The sequence below is a fragment of the Symsagittifera roscoffensis genome, chromosome 10 (assembly GCF_963678635.1).
Source record: "Symsagittifera roscoffensis chromosome 10, txSymRosc1.1, whole genome shotgun sequence".
Lineage (NCBI taxonomy): Eukaryota > Metazoa > Xenacoelomorpha > Acoela > Convolutidae > Symsagittifera > Symsagittifera roscoffensis.
The window spans coordinates 8,436,514-8,454,027 of record NC_087071.1 but is presented as its reverse complement, the minus strand read 5'-3'; the positions used below and the strand labels follow the sequence as shown (position 1 = coordinate 8,454,027).

General features: G+C 40.3%; 2 protein-coding genes across 2 annotated transcripts in view; one reads left to right on the top strand and one right to left on the bottom strand.

Annotated features, from left to right (window-relative positions):
- The window catches only part of LOC134854965 (uncharacterized), a 41,763-nt gene that overhangs the window by 8,381 nt on the left and 15,868 nt on the right, over positions 1–17,514 (top strand). The gene's annotated exons all lie outside the window — the stretch shown is intronic.
- The window catches only part of LOC134855191 (uncharacterized), a 623,579-nt gene that overhangs the window by 596,084 nt on the left and 9,981 nt on the right, over positions 1–17,514 (bottom strand). The window lies entirely within an intron of this gene.

The window sequence follows — 17,514 nt, the reverse complement described above, 5'->3', positions numbered from 1 at the left end:
ACTTTGGACATTCTGGATCATTTTGGTTCGTTTTGCGTAATCTTGCTGCAATCTGGTTGACTTTGGCAAGTCTCAACAATCTACTACAAAAAATTAATGTCAGATATAATAGCAAGCGAGCTCAAATTTTTTTTCCGAACAAGCTCAAAAACACTTTTCGTTTTGACTTTCGAAGAAAGTGTGGAATATATGCTGGGGTGGTTTCTTATTCAGTCCAATTTCGACTCTTTAACTAATGGGTTTTGACCAATTTTTCTTTAATCATCTGGAAGGTATTGTTGTCTGAAATTCAAATTCAAAAAGATATTTCACCTGTTAAGCCACCATCTAAAGTTAATCCACCATCTATTTCACCATCTAAAGTTAAAGCGGTCAGAAAATAAATAATTTGCTCGAACTGACCCGGGTCGAGATAACGCTCAAAAACCGCTCAAGATATGGGCGGTTTGAGCGGTTTTCCAGCAAGACTTGAGCGGTTTGAGCGGTTTGGGCGGTTTGGGCAGTTTTGTTTTTGGAAAAACCGCTCAAACCGCTCAAAACTTGCTTAAAAAACCGCACAAAAACCGCTCATTTCTTGCGATGATTTTTGAACGGTTTTTCAAGCAAGATTTGAGCGGTTTTTGAGCGGTCTCATAAAAAAACCGATTAAAACCAACAAAAAGGCCTGGAAAGGTAATGTGACGCTAAGATGCAGTTGAAATACTACCCGGGTTGACCTCCATAAACCGAAAATGCTTATCTTACAATTTTCTACATCAAATGTATGGAAAAATGCTAATTATACAATTTTCATACAATTTCAAAAAAAACATTGAAAAAAGATTCAATACAGTTTCTCCGGCTACTTGAACCAAATAGAACAGTCTGGTAATGAAAAATAACTACGTTTATTTTTTTGGAAAAAAATGGTTATCCTACAATTTCCATATATGAAAATTGTATGAAAACCATTTTTTCATGAAAGGCAAGATTTTCAAAAACTTGTTAAAACTTGTTTATAAACAAATAAAAATTATTTAAGAGTACTTTTGCTCAATTTAAGTCATATTGCTCATCAAAAACGAAAATTTAGTTTGAAGATAATAAAATGGTTTGAAGATAATAATAAAATACAATTTCCATATATGAAGATTTGAGCGGTTTGAGCAATTTTTTTAGACAATTACGCTCGAAATCTTGCTTCAAAATGATTCAAATCTAAAAAAACCGCTCAAAAACCGCGCAAGATTTGAACGTTTTTCAGCGGTTTATCTAAAAAAAAAACGCTCAGAAAACGCGCAAGATTTGAGCGGTTTTTTTTACAAAAAAAACCGCTCAAAACCGTTGAAATCTTGAGCGGTTTTTGAGCGTTTTTTTTTAGATAAACCGTTCAAAAACCGCTCAAACCGCTCATTTTGAAGCAAGTTTTTGAGCGTAATTGTCTAAAAACATTGCTCAAACCGCTCAAATCTTGCTTCAAATTAGGTGAAAAATCTCGACTCGGGGAGCTAATTAACGTGCAAAATATTGCACTTTTGTAACATGCGCTCCTAGCTGAATTGCGACCACCAATATAATCTTCTCAAAACAACGCCAATTATACCCTTTGTTTTTTACAAAGTGAGTGAGGGGATAAAAAGAAGAACAGAGATACAACAAAACTTTTTTTTCGATTATTTTTGTCTCTCAAGAACCAAAACTTTTTCAAATTGCTTTGAGCAGCAGTTAAATTATACAGATCTTTGTCTTTTTCTAAACCGGATTAAATCTTTGCGTTTGCTTTATTAGCTCGAAATGTATCATCTTTCTTTGATCCGAATTGATCAAATTGGCAATTTTTAACCTCCCCATAACTTCGCGAAAATTGATCACAGGTGAAATATCTTTTTAAATTTAAGCAACAGTATCTTTGGATGATAAAAAAACTTCTTTTTTGTCAAAACTGGCCAGCTAAAAATGGAAATCTGACAACAGAAAAAAATCACAACTCGTTCACAAGTATTCCGTCACTTTCTCCGAAAACACATGTAACAAAAACACATGTATCAAAATCTGACACCCAAATTATCTTGCTGCTACTAACTGATTTAAGTCGGCTTCAAAATTGTCCATAATTGGATTTAGGCTCGCAATTTGCTCGTTCGTTAGGCATGCCATCTGCTAATTTGTTATTAAATGCTAAATTTATCAATTTCTACCTAAAGTAGCGTGTAGCATAATTTTTCGAAATTTTTTTTGGATCATTTTTTTCTGAAATCGAACACTACTTCGTAGGTGTTGAATGATAGTCGCAACAGCCTGCTTGGCACAAGAAAATTTGCATTAAACTTGGAAACATATATTGTTCTAAATTAAAAATTAACTAATAGATTTGCATAATGGGAACCAATTTATTTGCTCAAGTGAATTTGAAAATCCTCAGTTTATAATTAAAATTGAGTCAATGGACAAATAACTTGTGATAGTAATGTAAAGAGGTCGCCACTCCTTGTAAAATTGTGAGGCATTCATTTCAGAAGAATCTAACTTCCAGGTCTTGAAGCAGGAAACTTTAATAGAAAAAAAATAGAAGAAAGTAGAACCATTTTGAAGCAAAATTTCCGATCTTTCGGATCCCTCGGGTACCTAGAAAAAAATATCCCCCTATGAAGAAAACAATCAACAATTAAGCATAACAGAATTGTATTCCTAGTAACGAATAATCCCCTTTTGCAAAAGGGGGATATAGTTAAAGAGATCCCAACTTTCTTATCAGTATACGTCCTTCACTTTGTTACAATCTTGAAGCCAAATTTTCTTAAAAATTGGGAGATTTTTATAAGAAAAGTTTTAAGATAACAATATATGGTCAACCCTGGTAGGCAGAAAGTTTTAACCTTAAATTTTCCTGCAGCTTAATGCGTGAAAAATTATCAGATTTTAGAAGCTTTCTGTTTTTAGATGCTCTGCCATAGATAAGATTAAACAAAACTACTGTGAAATTTTTCTTGTCAACAGTGCAACTGCACCCTGAAATCATTTTAAGGGGGGGGGGGGATAAAAAAAACAAAGGGGGCTGAAACACAATTTGATCTAATTATTTTAATATATATTTAATACATGAATAATATATTGCGTAAGAATTAGCTATTCCGCCTGCTGGTAATAAAATGCGTATTCTGTTGGTAATCAAATTCCATAAATATTACATAACTAGGGTGGAGATTATACGGTAGGCGGCCATTAGGAGGGCGTTTTTCCGGTTGATCCGACATTTTTATTATCATTGCATTGGCCAAACAGCAGCTTTCCGCAAGATGCTATTTGTTTTCACGTGTTTTTCAATCTGCTCAGCTGTAAAAGAGGCTGAAAAAGACAGTTTGTCTCAGCCAAATTTTTACGGAAGTTGCATTATTTAGGTTATACCATAACAAAAATTAACAGGTGCATTTAAGAACTATTTATACTCGCATCAACAAAAGTTCATTATTATAATCTTTAATAACAATGTTTCCATCTACTGATTTGCTGAATAGAAACAAAAAAAGCATGAATTACTTACAAATAGAAGCATGAAAGGAACGCAAGTTAATTAAACCGCATTGGCAAAACTAAGATTGTAATCAATTATCGCAACAAAATTTTTACTCTTGTACTTTTTTAAGGTAACTTTTTTAAACACCAAACGGTGTAATTTTTCGTAATTTTTCAAATCGATTATAATCGATTATTTTTTATTCTTGAGTTAATTAATAACTCTATACTTACCAAAAAAAAATTTTGTTGTGTGTTTTAGTACCTAATATAAACAACGGTTCATACAAAACTTTTCAGATAAAACTTATATACAGTTTTCAGACAGGTGATTTACACATTTTATACAAACTATCTACTGAATACTTAATGATTTTTCAATGATCGAATAGTATGAAAATGGTTTCGGGACTATCTGTCCTAAGCTAATTGGCCCTGTGCTAACTTGCCCCCCCCCCCCCCCCCCCACATGTCACTTTGTTCTATACCATTTTGTCCCACACTTAACACTTTTACTTGATTATTTGATGTACGAACTGAATATCAGTTCTAAATTCTAAGGCAGACTGGACTCGTTTTTAGATAGCAAATACTGTAATCAAACATAATTTAAGGCTATTCTTTAATTTTGCGTCATTGGCTTACTATTTTGTTCCTAAACAACCAACATAAAAACTATGAGTGATATTACGTGAAGTTATTTCAAAAAATCTATACAAAGGCTATTTTTTGAGAGGTGATAAGTGCTAATACTTTTGCTAATACTGCAATAATTTTGCTTTCTCCCTCAACTCGCCCAGTTTTAGCGGGCTGAGGGATTTTAGGAGTTTTAGCAGCGCAGCAGTACCTGCAGTTTTCCATTTCATCGGTTTCATACTAAAATGTTTTGACTTCAGTTTTGAACTCTTGACTTCTTGATTAAGATTATTGTGCACTAATAACTATGCTAGGGGAGGTTACCAAATCAGCAATCAATTTTTTGATGTATTTAACTCGACAAAAATTTCGTTGAATTTTTGCCGCTTTCAATTTGTTAATGCTTTTTTTGAACCCAATTTGATTTAGCACCTGCCTTAGTCCGTCTTAATACTGTTCCCTGCACAATTATTCAACAAAAGTATCTTTAAACTTTATGCCGACCTTATGTTCTACGAGGAATCAAAGAATCTGGGCAAGTTTTTTTATATTTTTTATCTGAGACAAGATGGCATATTGCACAAGTTGTCATGTGGGTTAAACTGGAATAGGACAAGTTGGGCTGGGAAAAAATGACTTGGGGGCAAATCACATTTAATTACAAAATTAAGCGTGAAAATCATATCAGCTTTTTATAAAATCGTTCTTGTCAGCTTTTTAAAAAATCATATCATACGGTCTGTTTTTCAGCTGATATTATGCGCTGATGTTGTGAAAAAAATCGAAAATGTAAAATACTGCAAAAAAAATAATTGTTCTATGCAAAACTTTTTGCTTTGTCATTGTTTGATTTACACTAAAATTTTAGAAAAAGCTTATAAAAAAATTCTCGAACTGTCAAACTTTATCACCGCAGTAATCAATCCAATTTTGCTTCTCAAATTTTTGTTAACATAAGCAATTCTCCTCAATGACTTTAGCTCACTATAACACTGAGAGACACTATTTTTGCTTGCGTGAAATTTATCATTAGACAAAGATAACTGGTTGCTGTGTAAGTAGCAGAAAATTTTCCGACCATGAACATAAAAAATAGAGTTTCCATTTTTTTTAAAATTAGTGTAATTTTAGTGCGTGGTATGATTCGAGAACTAAAAAACTGTGCAAGAAACATCGCATTAGGAATAATCGACAACAATCGTATTCAAAAATAGAACCAAATCAAAAAACATGCTCATATAAACAGTTTATGGAAAAAAAACATGCAAATCTGATATTTTGTATCAATAACATAGTTCAGGCATTTTTTTAAATAACATAACCAAAAATCACAAACTGGTGTTTTTTTGTATAATGAAAAGTAGTATAAGAACAAATAGCCAAAAAAAACCTATATCTTTAGAAAAAAAATTATTTTTGAAAAATTACGTGAAACCTTAGTAATAATTAACATCGCAAGTATCATCAAATGCAGTTCACTTGCTTCGTAAATACTATTTACATTGGGTTTTCTTGTCTAAAAGATCTTTTGGTTAGTGTGTTTTTGTACAAACCAATGAATTTCAAAAAAACTGTTTTGTGTATTCAGTTATGAAAAAAAGGCCTATCACATTTTTTCAGAAGATGAAAAATAAGCTTTTTATACAATTTCAAATTACAAAATAATGCAATTGCTAATTTCATATGATTTTATGGCAATTTACAAGAAAAAATGAGAATGCTATTTTCAAACAACTTTATAGGAACTATGGCAAAACATAGTCTAATTCCATAATATCCGAAAAATGCTTAATATCAAGCTTCATTGTATGTTTATTTTGATTTTGCATTTTTCGTTAAAAAAAAACTCTCTTCCCTAAGCTTGTGTTAAGCTTTGTGATAAACATTTTTTGCGTCGTAGGAAGTTTTATGCTTCGCTTTTTTGACAACCCGAGTAGTAAAAGAGAAGCGTTTTTATCAATCTAGACATAACCTCAATCCACTGTCATTTTTGTTAACCCCTTTTAAGGCTAAAATTTTTGAAAAAAATTTGGAGTATTAGTTTGCAGTTTGAGTCAAAAATGCTGAAAAAAATGTCGATAATTGGAAGAATTTTTTTCTGACTTCGAATTACCACGGAACAGTTGCTATTCTTGGACAGTGCTCAAACTATGTTTTGAATGTGCTTGAGGTATGCTTCGACCGTACTCGCGGTGTGTTTCGACCGTGCTCGAGGTATGTTTCGACCTTGCTTAACATTTTTTTCGACCAATCCCGGGGTATGTTTCGACTGTGCACGAGGTATGTTTATGTTTTGAGCATGCTCGCGGTATTTTTCGACCGTGCTTGAGGTATGTTTCGAACGTGCTCGCGGTATGTTTCGACTGTGCTCGAGGTATGTTTCAACGGTGCTCGAGATATCTTTCGATGTGCTCGAGGTATTTTTTGACCGTGCTCGAGGTAAATGTCGACTGCGCCCAAATTATTTTTGACCGTGTTGAGATTTTTTTTCGACCGTGCTCGGGGTATGTATCGACCGTGCTCGATGTAAGTTGCGACCGAGCTCGAGGTAAGTTTTGACCGAGCTCGAGGTATGTTTCGACGGTGCTCGAGATATAATTCTACGTGCTCGAGGTATGTTTCAACATTGCCTGACATTTTTTTGACGGGGCTCGGGGTATGTTTAAACTGTGCTCGAGTATGTTTATGTTTCGACCGTGCTCGCGGTATTTCTCGACCGTGCTTGAGGTATGTTTCGAACGTGCTCGCGGTATGTTTCGACTGTGCTCGAGGTATGTTTCAACGGTGCTCGAGATATCTTTCGATGTGCTCGAGGTATTTTTTGACCGTGCTCGAGGTAAATGTCGACTGCGCCCAAATTATTTTTGACCGTGTTGAGATTTTTTTTCGACCGTGCTCGGGGTATGTATCGACCGTGCTCGATGTAAGTTGCGACCGAGCTCGAGGTAAGTTTTGACCGAGCTCGAGGTACGTTTCGACGGTGCTCGAGATATAATTCTACGTGCTCGAGGTATGTTTCAACATTGCCTGACATTTTTTTGACGGGGCTCGGGGTATGTTTAAACTGTGCTCGAGTATGTTTATGTTTCGACCGTGCTCGCGGTATTTCTCGACCGTGCTTGAGGTATGTTTCGAACGTGCTCGCGGTATGTTTCGACTGTGCTCGAAGTATGTTTCGACGGATCTCGAGATATCTTTCGACGTGCTCGAGGTATGTTTCGACCGTGCTCGAGGTGGTTTTTGATTGCGCCAACGGTGTATTTTGAACATGTTGAGATATTTTTTTCGACCATGCTCGGGGTATCTATCGACCGTGCTCGCGGTATGTTTTGACCGTGATCGAGGTATGTTTCGATGGTGCTCGAGATATCTTTATACGAGCTCGAGGTATATTTTGACCGTGCTCGAGGTATTCTTTGACTGCGCTCAAAGTATATTTCGACCATGCTCGAGATATGTTTCCAACGTGCTCGGTTTATGTTCTCACGTACCCGAATTGTGTTTCGAACGTGCTCGCCGTATGGTTCGAAGGTGCTCGTGATATCTTTCGACGTGTTCGAGGTAAGTTTCGATCTTGCTTCAGATTTTCATCGACCGTGCTCGGGGTGTGTTTCGACAGTGCTCGAGGTATATTTATGTTTCGACTGTGCTAGAGGTATGTTTTGACCTTGCTTGAGATTGTTTTTGACCGTTCTCGGGGTATGTTTCGACTGTGCTCGAGGTATGTTTATGTTTCGACTGTACTTGAGGTGAGGTTCAACCGTACTGGCGGTATATTTCGACCGTGCTCGAGGTATGTTTTGACCGTGCTCGAGGTATATTTTGACAGTGCTCCAGATATGTTTCAATCTTGCTTGACAATTTTTTCGACAGTGCTCGGGCTTTGTTTCGACAGTGCTCGAGGTATGTTTTTGTTTCGATCAGGCTCGCGGTATTTTTCCCCCGTGCTTGAGGTATGTTTCGAACGTGCTCGTGGTATATTTTGACCGTGCTCGAGGTATGCTTTAACTTCACTCAAGGAATATTTCGACCATGCTCCAGATATGTTTCCAACGCGCTGGATTTATGTTCTCACCGTGCTCGAATTATGCTTCGAACGTGCTCGCCGTATGTTTCAACCGTGCTCGAGGTATATTTTGACGGTAATCGAGATATCTTTCGACCTTGCTTGAGATTTTTTCCGACCGTGCTCGGGGTTTGTTTCGACTGTGCTCGAGGTGTGTTTATGTTTCGATTGTGCTCGAGGTATGTTTCGACCTTGCTTGAGATTTTTTTTGACCGTGGTCGTGGTATGTTTCGACTGTGCTCGAGGTATGTTTATGTTTCGACAGTCTTTGAGGTATGCTTCAACTGTACTGGCGGTATATATCGACCGTGCTCGAGTTATCTTTCGACCGTGCTCGAGGTATATTTCGACAGTGCTCGAGTTATGTTTATGTTTTGAACGTGCTCGTGGTATGTTTCGACCGTGCTCGAGGTATGTTTCGACGGTGCTCGAGATATCTTTCGACGTGCTCGAGGTATGTTTCGACCGTGCTCGAGATAGGTTTCGACTGCGCCTAAGGTATATTTCGACCGTGTTGAGATATTTTTTTTGACCGTGCTCGAGGTATGTTTCGACCTTGCTTGATTTCATTTGACCGTGTTCAGGATATGTTTCGACTGTGGTCGAGGTATGTTTATGTTTCGACTGTGCTCGAGATATGTTTCTACAGTGTTTGAGGTATGCTTCAACCGCGTTGAAGTAAATATCGACCGTGCTCGAGTTATCTTTCGACCGTGCTCGAGGTATATTTCGACAGTGCTCCAGATATGTTTCAATCTTGCTTGACATTTTTTTCGACCGTGCGCGCGGTATGTTTCGACTGTGCTCGAGGTATGTTTATCTTTTGAACGTGCTCGTGGTATGTTTCGACCGTGCTCGAGGTAGGTTTCGACTGCGCCTAAGGTATATTTCGACCGTATTTTTTTTTACCGTGCCCGGGGTATGTATCGACCGTTCTCGAGCCTAGTTGCGACCGTGTTCGAGGTATGTTTCGACCTTGCTTGATATTTATGGACCGTGTTCGGGGTATGTTTCGACTGTGCTCGATGTATGATTATACAGTGTTTGAGGTCTGCTTCAACCATACTGGCGGTTTGTTTCGACCGTGCTCGAGGTATGTTTCGACCGTGCTCTAGGTATGTTTCGACAGTGCTCCAGATATGTTTCAATCTTGCTTGACATTTTTTACGACTGTGCTCGAGGTAAGTTTATGTTTCGACCGTGCTCGCGTTATTTTTTGACCATGCTCGCGGTAATTTTTGACCGTGCTCACGGTATTTTTCGACCGCGCTTGAGGTATGTTTCGAATGTGCTCGCGGTAAGTTGCGACGGTGCTCGAGTTATGTTTCGACAGTGCTCGAGATATCTTTCGACGTGCTCGAGGTATGTTTGGACCATGCTCGATGTAGGTTTTGGCTGTGCCCAAGGTACATTTCGACCGTGTTGAGATTTTTTTTCGACCGAGCTTGGGGTATGTATCGACCGAGCTCGAGGTATGTTTTGACCGTGCTCGGGTTATGTGTCGACCGTGCTCGAGGTATGTTTCGACGGTGCTCGAGATATCTTTCTACGTGCTCGAGGTATGATTCTACCATGCTCGAGGTAGGTTTCGACTGTGCCCAAGGTACATTTCGACCGTGTTGAGATTTTTTCGACCGAGCTTGAGATATGTGTCGACCGTGCTCGAGATATGTTTCCAACGTGCTCGTGGTATCATTTGACTTCGCTCAAGGAATATTTCGACCATGCTCCAGATATGTTTCCAACGTGATCGATTTATGTTTTTTGACCGTGCTCGAATTATGTTTCGAACGTGCACGCCGTATGTTTCAACCGTGCTCGACGTATTTTTCGACGGTGCTCGAGATATCTTTCAATCTTGCTTGACATTTTTTACGACTGTGCTCGAGGTAAGTTTATGTTTCGACCGTGCTCGCGTTATTTTTTGACCATGCTCGCGGTAATTTTTGACCGTGCTCACGGTATTTTTCGACCTTGCTTGAGATTTTTTCGACCATAATCTGGGTTTGTTTTGACTGTCCTTGAGGTGTTTTTAAGTTTCGACTGTGCTCGAGGTATGTTTATGTTTCGACTGTGCTCGAGGTATGTTTCTACAGTGTTTGAGGTATGCTTCAACCGTACTGGCGGTATATATCGACCGTGCTCGAATTATCTTTCGGCCGTGCTCGAGGTATATTTCGACAGTGCTCCAGATATGTTTCAATCTTGCTTGACATTATTTTCGACCGCGATCGGGATATGTTTCGACTGTGTTCGAGGTATGTTTATGTTTTGAACGTGCTCGTGGTATGTTTCGACCGTGCTCGAGGTATGTTTCGACGGTGCTCGAGATATCTTTCGACGTGCTCGAGGTATGTTTCGACCGTGTTGAGATTTTTTTTGACCGTGCTCGGGGTATGTATCGACCGTTCTCTAGGCAAGTTGCGACCGTGCTTGAGGTATGCTTCGACGGTGCTCGAGATATCTTTCGACGTGCTCGAGGTATGTTTCGACAGTGCTTGAAATATCTTTCTACATGCTTGAGATAGGATTCGACCGTGCTCGAGGTAGGTTTCGACTGTGCCCAAGGTAAATTTCGACCATGTTCAAATTTTTTTCGACCGAGCTTGGGGTATGTATCGACTGTGCTCGAGGTATGTTTTGACCGTGCTGGAGGTATGGTTTGACAGTGCTCGAGGTATGTTTCGACGGTGCTCGAGATATCTTTCTACGTGCTCGAGGTATCTTTCGACGTGATCGAGGTATGTTTCGACCGTGCTCGATGTAGGTTTCGACTGCGCACAAGGTATATATCAACCATGTTGAAATTTTTTTTCAACCGTGCTCGCGGTATGTGTCGACCGTGCTCAAGGTATGTTTCGACGGTGCTCGAGATATCTTTCTACGTGCTCGAGATATCTTTCGACGTGATCGAGGTATGTTTCGACCGTGCTCGATGTAGGTTTCGACTGCGCACAAGGTATATATCAACCGTGTTGAAATTTTTTTTCAACCGTGCTCGCGGTATGCGTCGACCGTGCTCGAGGTATGATTCGACCGTGCTCGAGGTAGGGTTCGACCGTGCTCGAGATATGTTTCCAACGTGCTCAATGTATGTTCTCCGTGCTCGGATTATGTTTTGAACGCGCTCGCGTTATTTTTCGACCGTGCTCGAGGTATGCTTAGAATGTGCTCGAGATATCTTTCCACGTGCTCGAGGTATGTTGAGACCGTACTCGAGGTATGCTTCGACCGTGCTTGAGGTAGGTTTCGACCGTGCTCGCGGTATGTTTCGACCGTGCTAGAGGTATGTTTCTAACGAGCTCGAGGTGTGTTTTGAAGTTGCTCGAGATATCTTTCGACATACTCGAGATTTGTTCTCACCGTGCTTGAGGTAGGTTTCGACCGTGCTCGCGGTATGTTTCGACCGTGCTAGAGGTTTGTTTCGAACGAGCTCGAGGTATGTTTTGAAGTTGCTCGAGATATCTTTTGACATACTCGAGTGTTGAGATATTTTTTTCGACCTCGCTCGATATATATATCGACCGTGCTCGAGTTAAGTTGCGACGGTGCTCGAGGTATGTTTTGACCGTGCTCGAGGTATGTTTCGACAGTGCTTGAGATATCTTTCTACATGCTTGAGATAGGATTCGACCGTGCTCGAGGTAGGTTTCGACTGTGCCCAAGGTAAATTTCGACCATGTTCAGATTTTTTTCGACCGAGCTTGGGGTATGTATCGACTGTGCTCGAGGTATGTTTTGACCGTGCTGGAGGTATGGTTTGACCGTGCTCGAGGTATGTTTCGACGGTGCTCGAGATATCTTTCTACGTGCTCGAGGTATCTTTCGACGTGATCGAGGTATGTTTCGACCGTGCTCGATGTAGGTTTCGACTGCGCACAAGGTATATATCAACCGTGTTGAAATTTTTTTTCAACCGTGCTCGCGGTATGTGTCGACCGTGCTCAAGGTATGTTTCGACGGTGCTCGAGATATCTTTCTACGTGCTCGAGGTATGATTCGACCGTGCTCGAGGTAGGGTTCGACCGTGCTCGAGATATGTTTCCAACGTGCTCAATGTATGTTCTCCGTGCTCGGATTATGTTTTGAACGCGCTCGCGTTATTTTTCGACCGTGCTCGAGGTATGCTTAGAATGTGCTCGAGATATCTTTCGACGTGCTCGAGGTATGTTGAGACCGTACTCGAGGTATGCTTCGACCGTGCTTGAGGTAGGTTTCGACCGTGCTCGCGGTATGTTTCGACCGTGCTAGAGGTATGTTTCTAACGAGCTCGAGGTATGTTTCGAAGTTGCTCGAGATATCTTTCGACATACTCGAGATTTGTTCGCACCGTGCTTGAGGTAGGTTTCGACCGTGCTCGCGGTATGTTTCGACCGTGCTAGAGGTTTGTTTCGAACGAGCTCGAGGTATGTTTTGAAGTTGCTCGAGATATCTTTTGACATACTCGAGGTATGTTCGCACCGTGCTTGAGGTATGTTTCGACCATGCTCGAGGTATGTTTCGATTGTGGTCGAGGTATGTTTCCAACGTGCTCGAGGTATGTTCCCACCGTGCTTGAGGTATGTTTCGACCGTTCTAGAGGTGTAGCTCGACCATGCTCGGAATATGTTTCGACGGTGCTCAAGGTATGCTTCGATAATGCTCGAGATATGTTTTGACCGTCCTAGCGGTATGTTTCGACCGTGCTCGATGTATGTTTCGACCGAGCTCGAGGTCTCTTTAGAACGTGGTCGATGTATGTTTCGGCTGTGCTCGAGGTATGCTTTGAAAGTGCTCAAGGTACGTTTCGACCATGCTGGAAGTTTGTTTTGACCGTGGTCGAGGTATGTTTCCAACGTGCTCGAGGTGTGTCTCCACCGTGCTTGAGGTATGTTTGTTTTGACCGTGGTCGAGGCATGTTTCCAATGTGCTCGAGGTATGTTTCGACCGACCTCGAGGTCTCTTTAGAACGTGCTTGACCTGTGTTTCGACCGTGCTCGAGATATTTTTCGACTGTGCTCAAGATATGTTTCGTCCATGCTCGAGGTGTGTTTCGACCGTGGTCGAGGTATGTTTCCAACGCGCTCGAGGAAAGTTGCCACCATGCTTGAGTTTTGTTTCGACCGTGCTCACGATATGTTTCGACCGTGCTCGAGATATATTTCCACCGTGCTTGAAGTATGTGTCGACCGAGCTTGGGATATGTATCGACTGTGCTCGAGGTATGTTTTGACCGTGCTGGAGGTATGGTTTGACCGTGCTCGAGGTATGTTTCGACGGTGCTCGAGATATCTTTCTACGTGCTCGAGGTATCTTTCGACGTGATCGAGGTATGTTTCGACCGTGCTCGATGTAGGTTTCGACTGCGCCCAAGGTATATATCAACCGTGTTGAGATTTTTTTTCAACCGTGCTCGCGGTATGTGTCGACCGTGCTCGAGGTATGTTTCGACGGTGCTCGAGATATCTTTCTACGTGCTCGAGGTATGATTCGACCGTGCTCGAGGTAGGGTTCGACCGTGCTCGAGATATGTTTCCAACGTGCTCAATGTATGTTCTCCGTGCTCGGATTATGTTTCGACCGTTCTAGAGGTATAGCTCGACCGTGCTCGGGATATGTTTCGACGGTGCTCAAGGTATGCTTCGATTATGCTCGAAATATGTTTTGACCGTCCTAGCGGTATGTTTCGACCGTGCTCGAGGTATGTTTCGACCGAGCTCGAGGTCTCTTTAGAACGTGCTCGATGTATGTTTCGGCTGTGCTCGAGGTATGCTTTGAAAGTGCTCAAGGTACGTTTCGACCATGCTGGAAGTTTGTTTTGACCGTGGTCGAGGCATGTTTCCAATGTGCTCGAGGTATGTTTCGACCGACCTCGAGGTCTCTTTAGAACGTGCTTGACCTGTGTTTCGACCGTGCTCGAGGTATGTTTCGACTGTGCTCAAGATATGTTTCGTCCATGCTCGAGGTGTGTTTCGACCGTGGTCGAGGTATGTTTCCAACGCGCTCGAGGAAAGTTGCCACCATACTTGAGTTTTGTTTCGACCTTGCTCACGATATGTTTTGACCGTGCTCGAGATATATTTCCACCGTGCTTGAAGTATGTGTCGACCGAGCTTGAGGTTTGTTTTGACCGTGCTCGCGATATGCTTCAATCGTTCTCTACAGAAACTCAGTATGTTTCAACTGTGCTCGACGAAAATATAATGCTCGTCCCAGCGAGATATTCGTCGATCGTGCTCTAGCGAAAAAAAATGCGGAAATGCACTCGACCTTTATATTTAGATCGTGCCTGACCAAATTCGGGTTTTTGTTTCGAATTTGAAACAAGTTTTTGTTATCCAATTTCCGGCATTATCGTATTTTTTCAGAATGAAATAATTAGAGTTTAAATGCCGTCTAGAGTTTAAATATTTTAAGGCGAACTTTTTAAAAAAATTTTGGAGTCGTAGTTTGCAATTTGATTCAATAATTCTGAAAACATTGTGGATAATTGGAAGATTTTTTTTGACTTCGAATTATCGCGGAACAATCGATATTCTTCAACAGTGCTCTCAAATTATGTTTCGAATGTGCTTGGGGTATGCTTCGACCGTACTCGCGGTATGCTTCGACCGTGCTCGAGTTATGTTTCGACCGTGCTCGAGATATGCTTCGACCGTGCTCGAGTTATGTTTCGACCGTGCTCGAGTTTTGATTCGATCGTGCTTGAGGTATGATTCGACCGTGCTCGCGGTATGCTACGACCTTGTTTGAGGTATGTATTGACCGTCCTCGAGGTCTGTTTCCACGGTGCTCGAGCTATGTTTTGTATGCTTATTTTGATTTTGCAATTTTCATAAAAAATGTTATCTTCCTTCCTTAAGCTTTTAATAAATGGTATGATAAACATTTTTTGCGCAGTATGAAACTTTTAGCTAAGCATTTTTGACAACCCGGGTAGTAAAGTAGAAAAATAGAAGCGTTTTAAACTATCCAGACATAACCTCAGTCCACTGTCATTTTTGTTAACTTTTTGTAGTTTTAATTATAAAAAGGTCATTTAATTTTAAAAAAGCGAATCGGATTGGCATTTCAAACAAACATTTTTTGAGGATTGCTTTGAAGTTCAATCGCTAGCATCACTGCAGTTGGTTCGTTTCTATGGTCTTTTTCGCATTAAAAAATTTGTTTGCAAAATTGCAAAACTTTATTCCATTATGACAAAAACCTAAAAGTAGTTTTTCGACATTAAAAATCAGATGTGGAGGGGAGTAAAAAGAGCCTTGAATCTTACTAGTTAAAATGCTGCTCACCCTCCCGAATTGAGATGCTCACTTTATGTTTCGACCGTATCAACCAAAAATTGGTATGGCTCGACCGTCTCGACCAAAATTCGCTACGTTTCGACCGTGCTCGACCGAACTTTGGTACGTTTCAAGTGTACTCGACGGGAATAAATTGCTGGACTGTGCTCGATCCAAGCAAGATTTTTCTCGACCATGCTCGACCGAAAAAAAAGTGCAGAATTGTACCCGACCCGAGTAAAATTTATTTAGATCGCGCTTGACCGAGTTCGGTTATTTTTCGAATTTGAAACAACAGGGATTTTGTTATCCAAATTCTAGCAACATTGTATGATGCAGTTTAAATGCCATCTAGAGTTGAACTATTTATAAGCTAATTTTTTTTCTATATTTTGGGATAATGGTTTGGAATTTGAATCAAAAATATTTAAAAATTGTTGAAAATTGGAAGATTTTTTTAATACTTACCGCGGAACAATCGTTATTTTTGACAGTGCTTGATTTATGTCTCCACCGTCCTTGAGGTATGCTTCGACCTTACTCGCGGTATGTTGCAACCTTACTCGAGATATAATTCGACAATGCTCGAGATATGTTTTGACCGTGCTCGAGGTACGGTACGAACGTGCTAGCGGTATGTTTTGACCGAATCGGGCTATGTTTTAACCGTGCACGAGTTATATTTCGACCATGCTCGAGATAATTCGACCGTGTTCGAGGTATGTTTTGACCGTGCTCGACATATGTTTCGACCGTGCTCGCAATATTTCTCCACCGTGGTTGCGGTATGTTTCGATAGTGCTCGAGTTTGTTTCCACCGTGCTCACTTTATGGTTTGACCGTCTCGACCAAAGTTCGGTACATTTTGACCGTGGTCGACCAAATTTTGGTCTCTTTCGACCATTCTAGATCGAAATAAATTGCTCGACCGTGCTCGACCCATGCAAAATATGTTTGGATCTTGCTCGACTGATTTCTGGCCATTTTGGACTATGAAACAACATTTTATCATCGAAATTCTGGCAGTGTATGATGTTTTTATCAGAATAAAATGTTTAGAGTTATTTGCAGTTTTAAGGCTGTCTAGAGTTGAAATATTTTTTATACTATTCTAAATCTCTTGGAGTATGCTATTTTCATGCTATTTCAAATCTCTTGGAGTACTGGTGTTTGCAATTTGAGTTGAAAATGATTCAAAAATTGTTGATAATTGAAAGAAAAATTTTATTAAATCGAATTACTTGGAATATTCGGTATTTTTTGATAGTGCTTGAATTATGTTTCGACCGTGCTTGGGGTATGCTTCGACCGTACTAGCGGTATGTTTCGACTGTGCTCGATGTATGTTTCGACCGTGCTCGAGGTAAGTTTCGAAAGTGCTTAAGGTATGTTTCGACCGTGCTCGCGGTATGTTTCGACCCTGTTCGAGGTATGTTTCGACCATGGCTTAGGTATGTTTCAATAGTACTCGGGTATGTTTCCACCGTGCTCGAGGTATATTTTGACCATGCTCGACCGTGCTCACTTTATGATTCGACCGTCTCGAACAAAAATTGGTAAATTTTGACCGTGCTCGACCAAATTTTGGTAGCTTTTGATCATGCTCGAGCAAAACAAATGGCTTGACCGTGGTCGACCCAAGTGAAATAGGTTTCGATATCGCTCGACCGAATTCAGGCAATTTTTGTCTTTGAAACAACAATTTATTATCCAAATTCTGAAAACATTTTAGCATGATTTTTTATCAGAATAAAAAGATTAGAGTTTTTTTTTCAGTTTTTAAATATCGTTTAGAGTTGAGTTTTTCAGGCTAAATGTTTTTATCTGTTGGAATACTGGTTTGCAATTCAAGTCAAAAATGCTTAAAAAATTGTTGATAATTAGAGGAATTTTTTTATGACCTAGATTTACCGCGGATTAATCGGTATCTTTCAGCAGTGCTTGAATTATGTTCCTACAGTGCCTGAGGTATGCTTCAACCGTACTGGCGGTATGTTTCGACCGTGCTCGAAGTATTCTTCGACCGTGCTCGAGGTATATTTAGACAGTGCTCCAGAT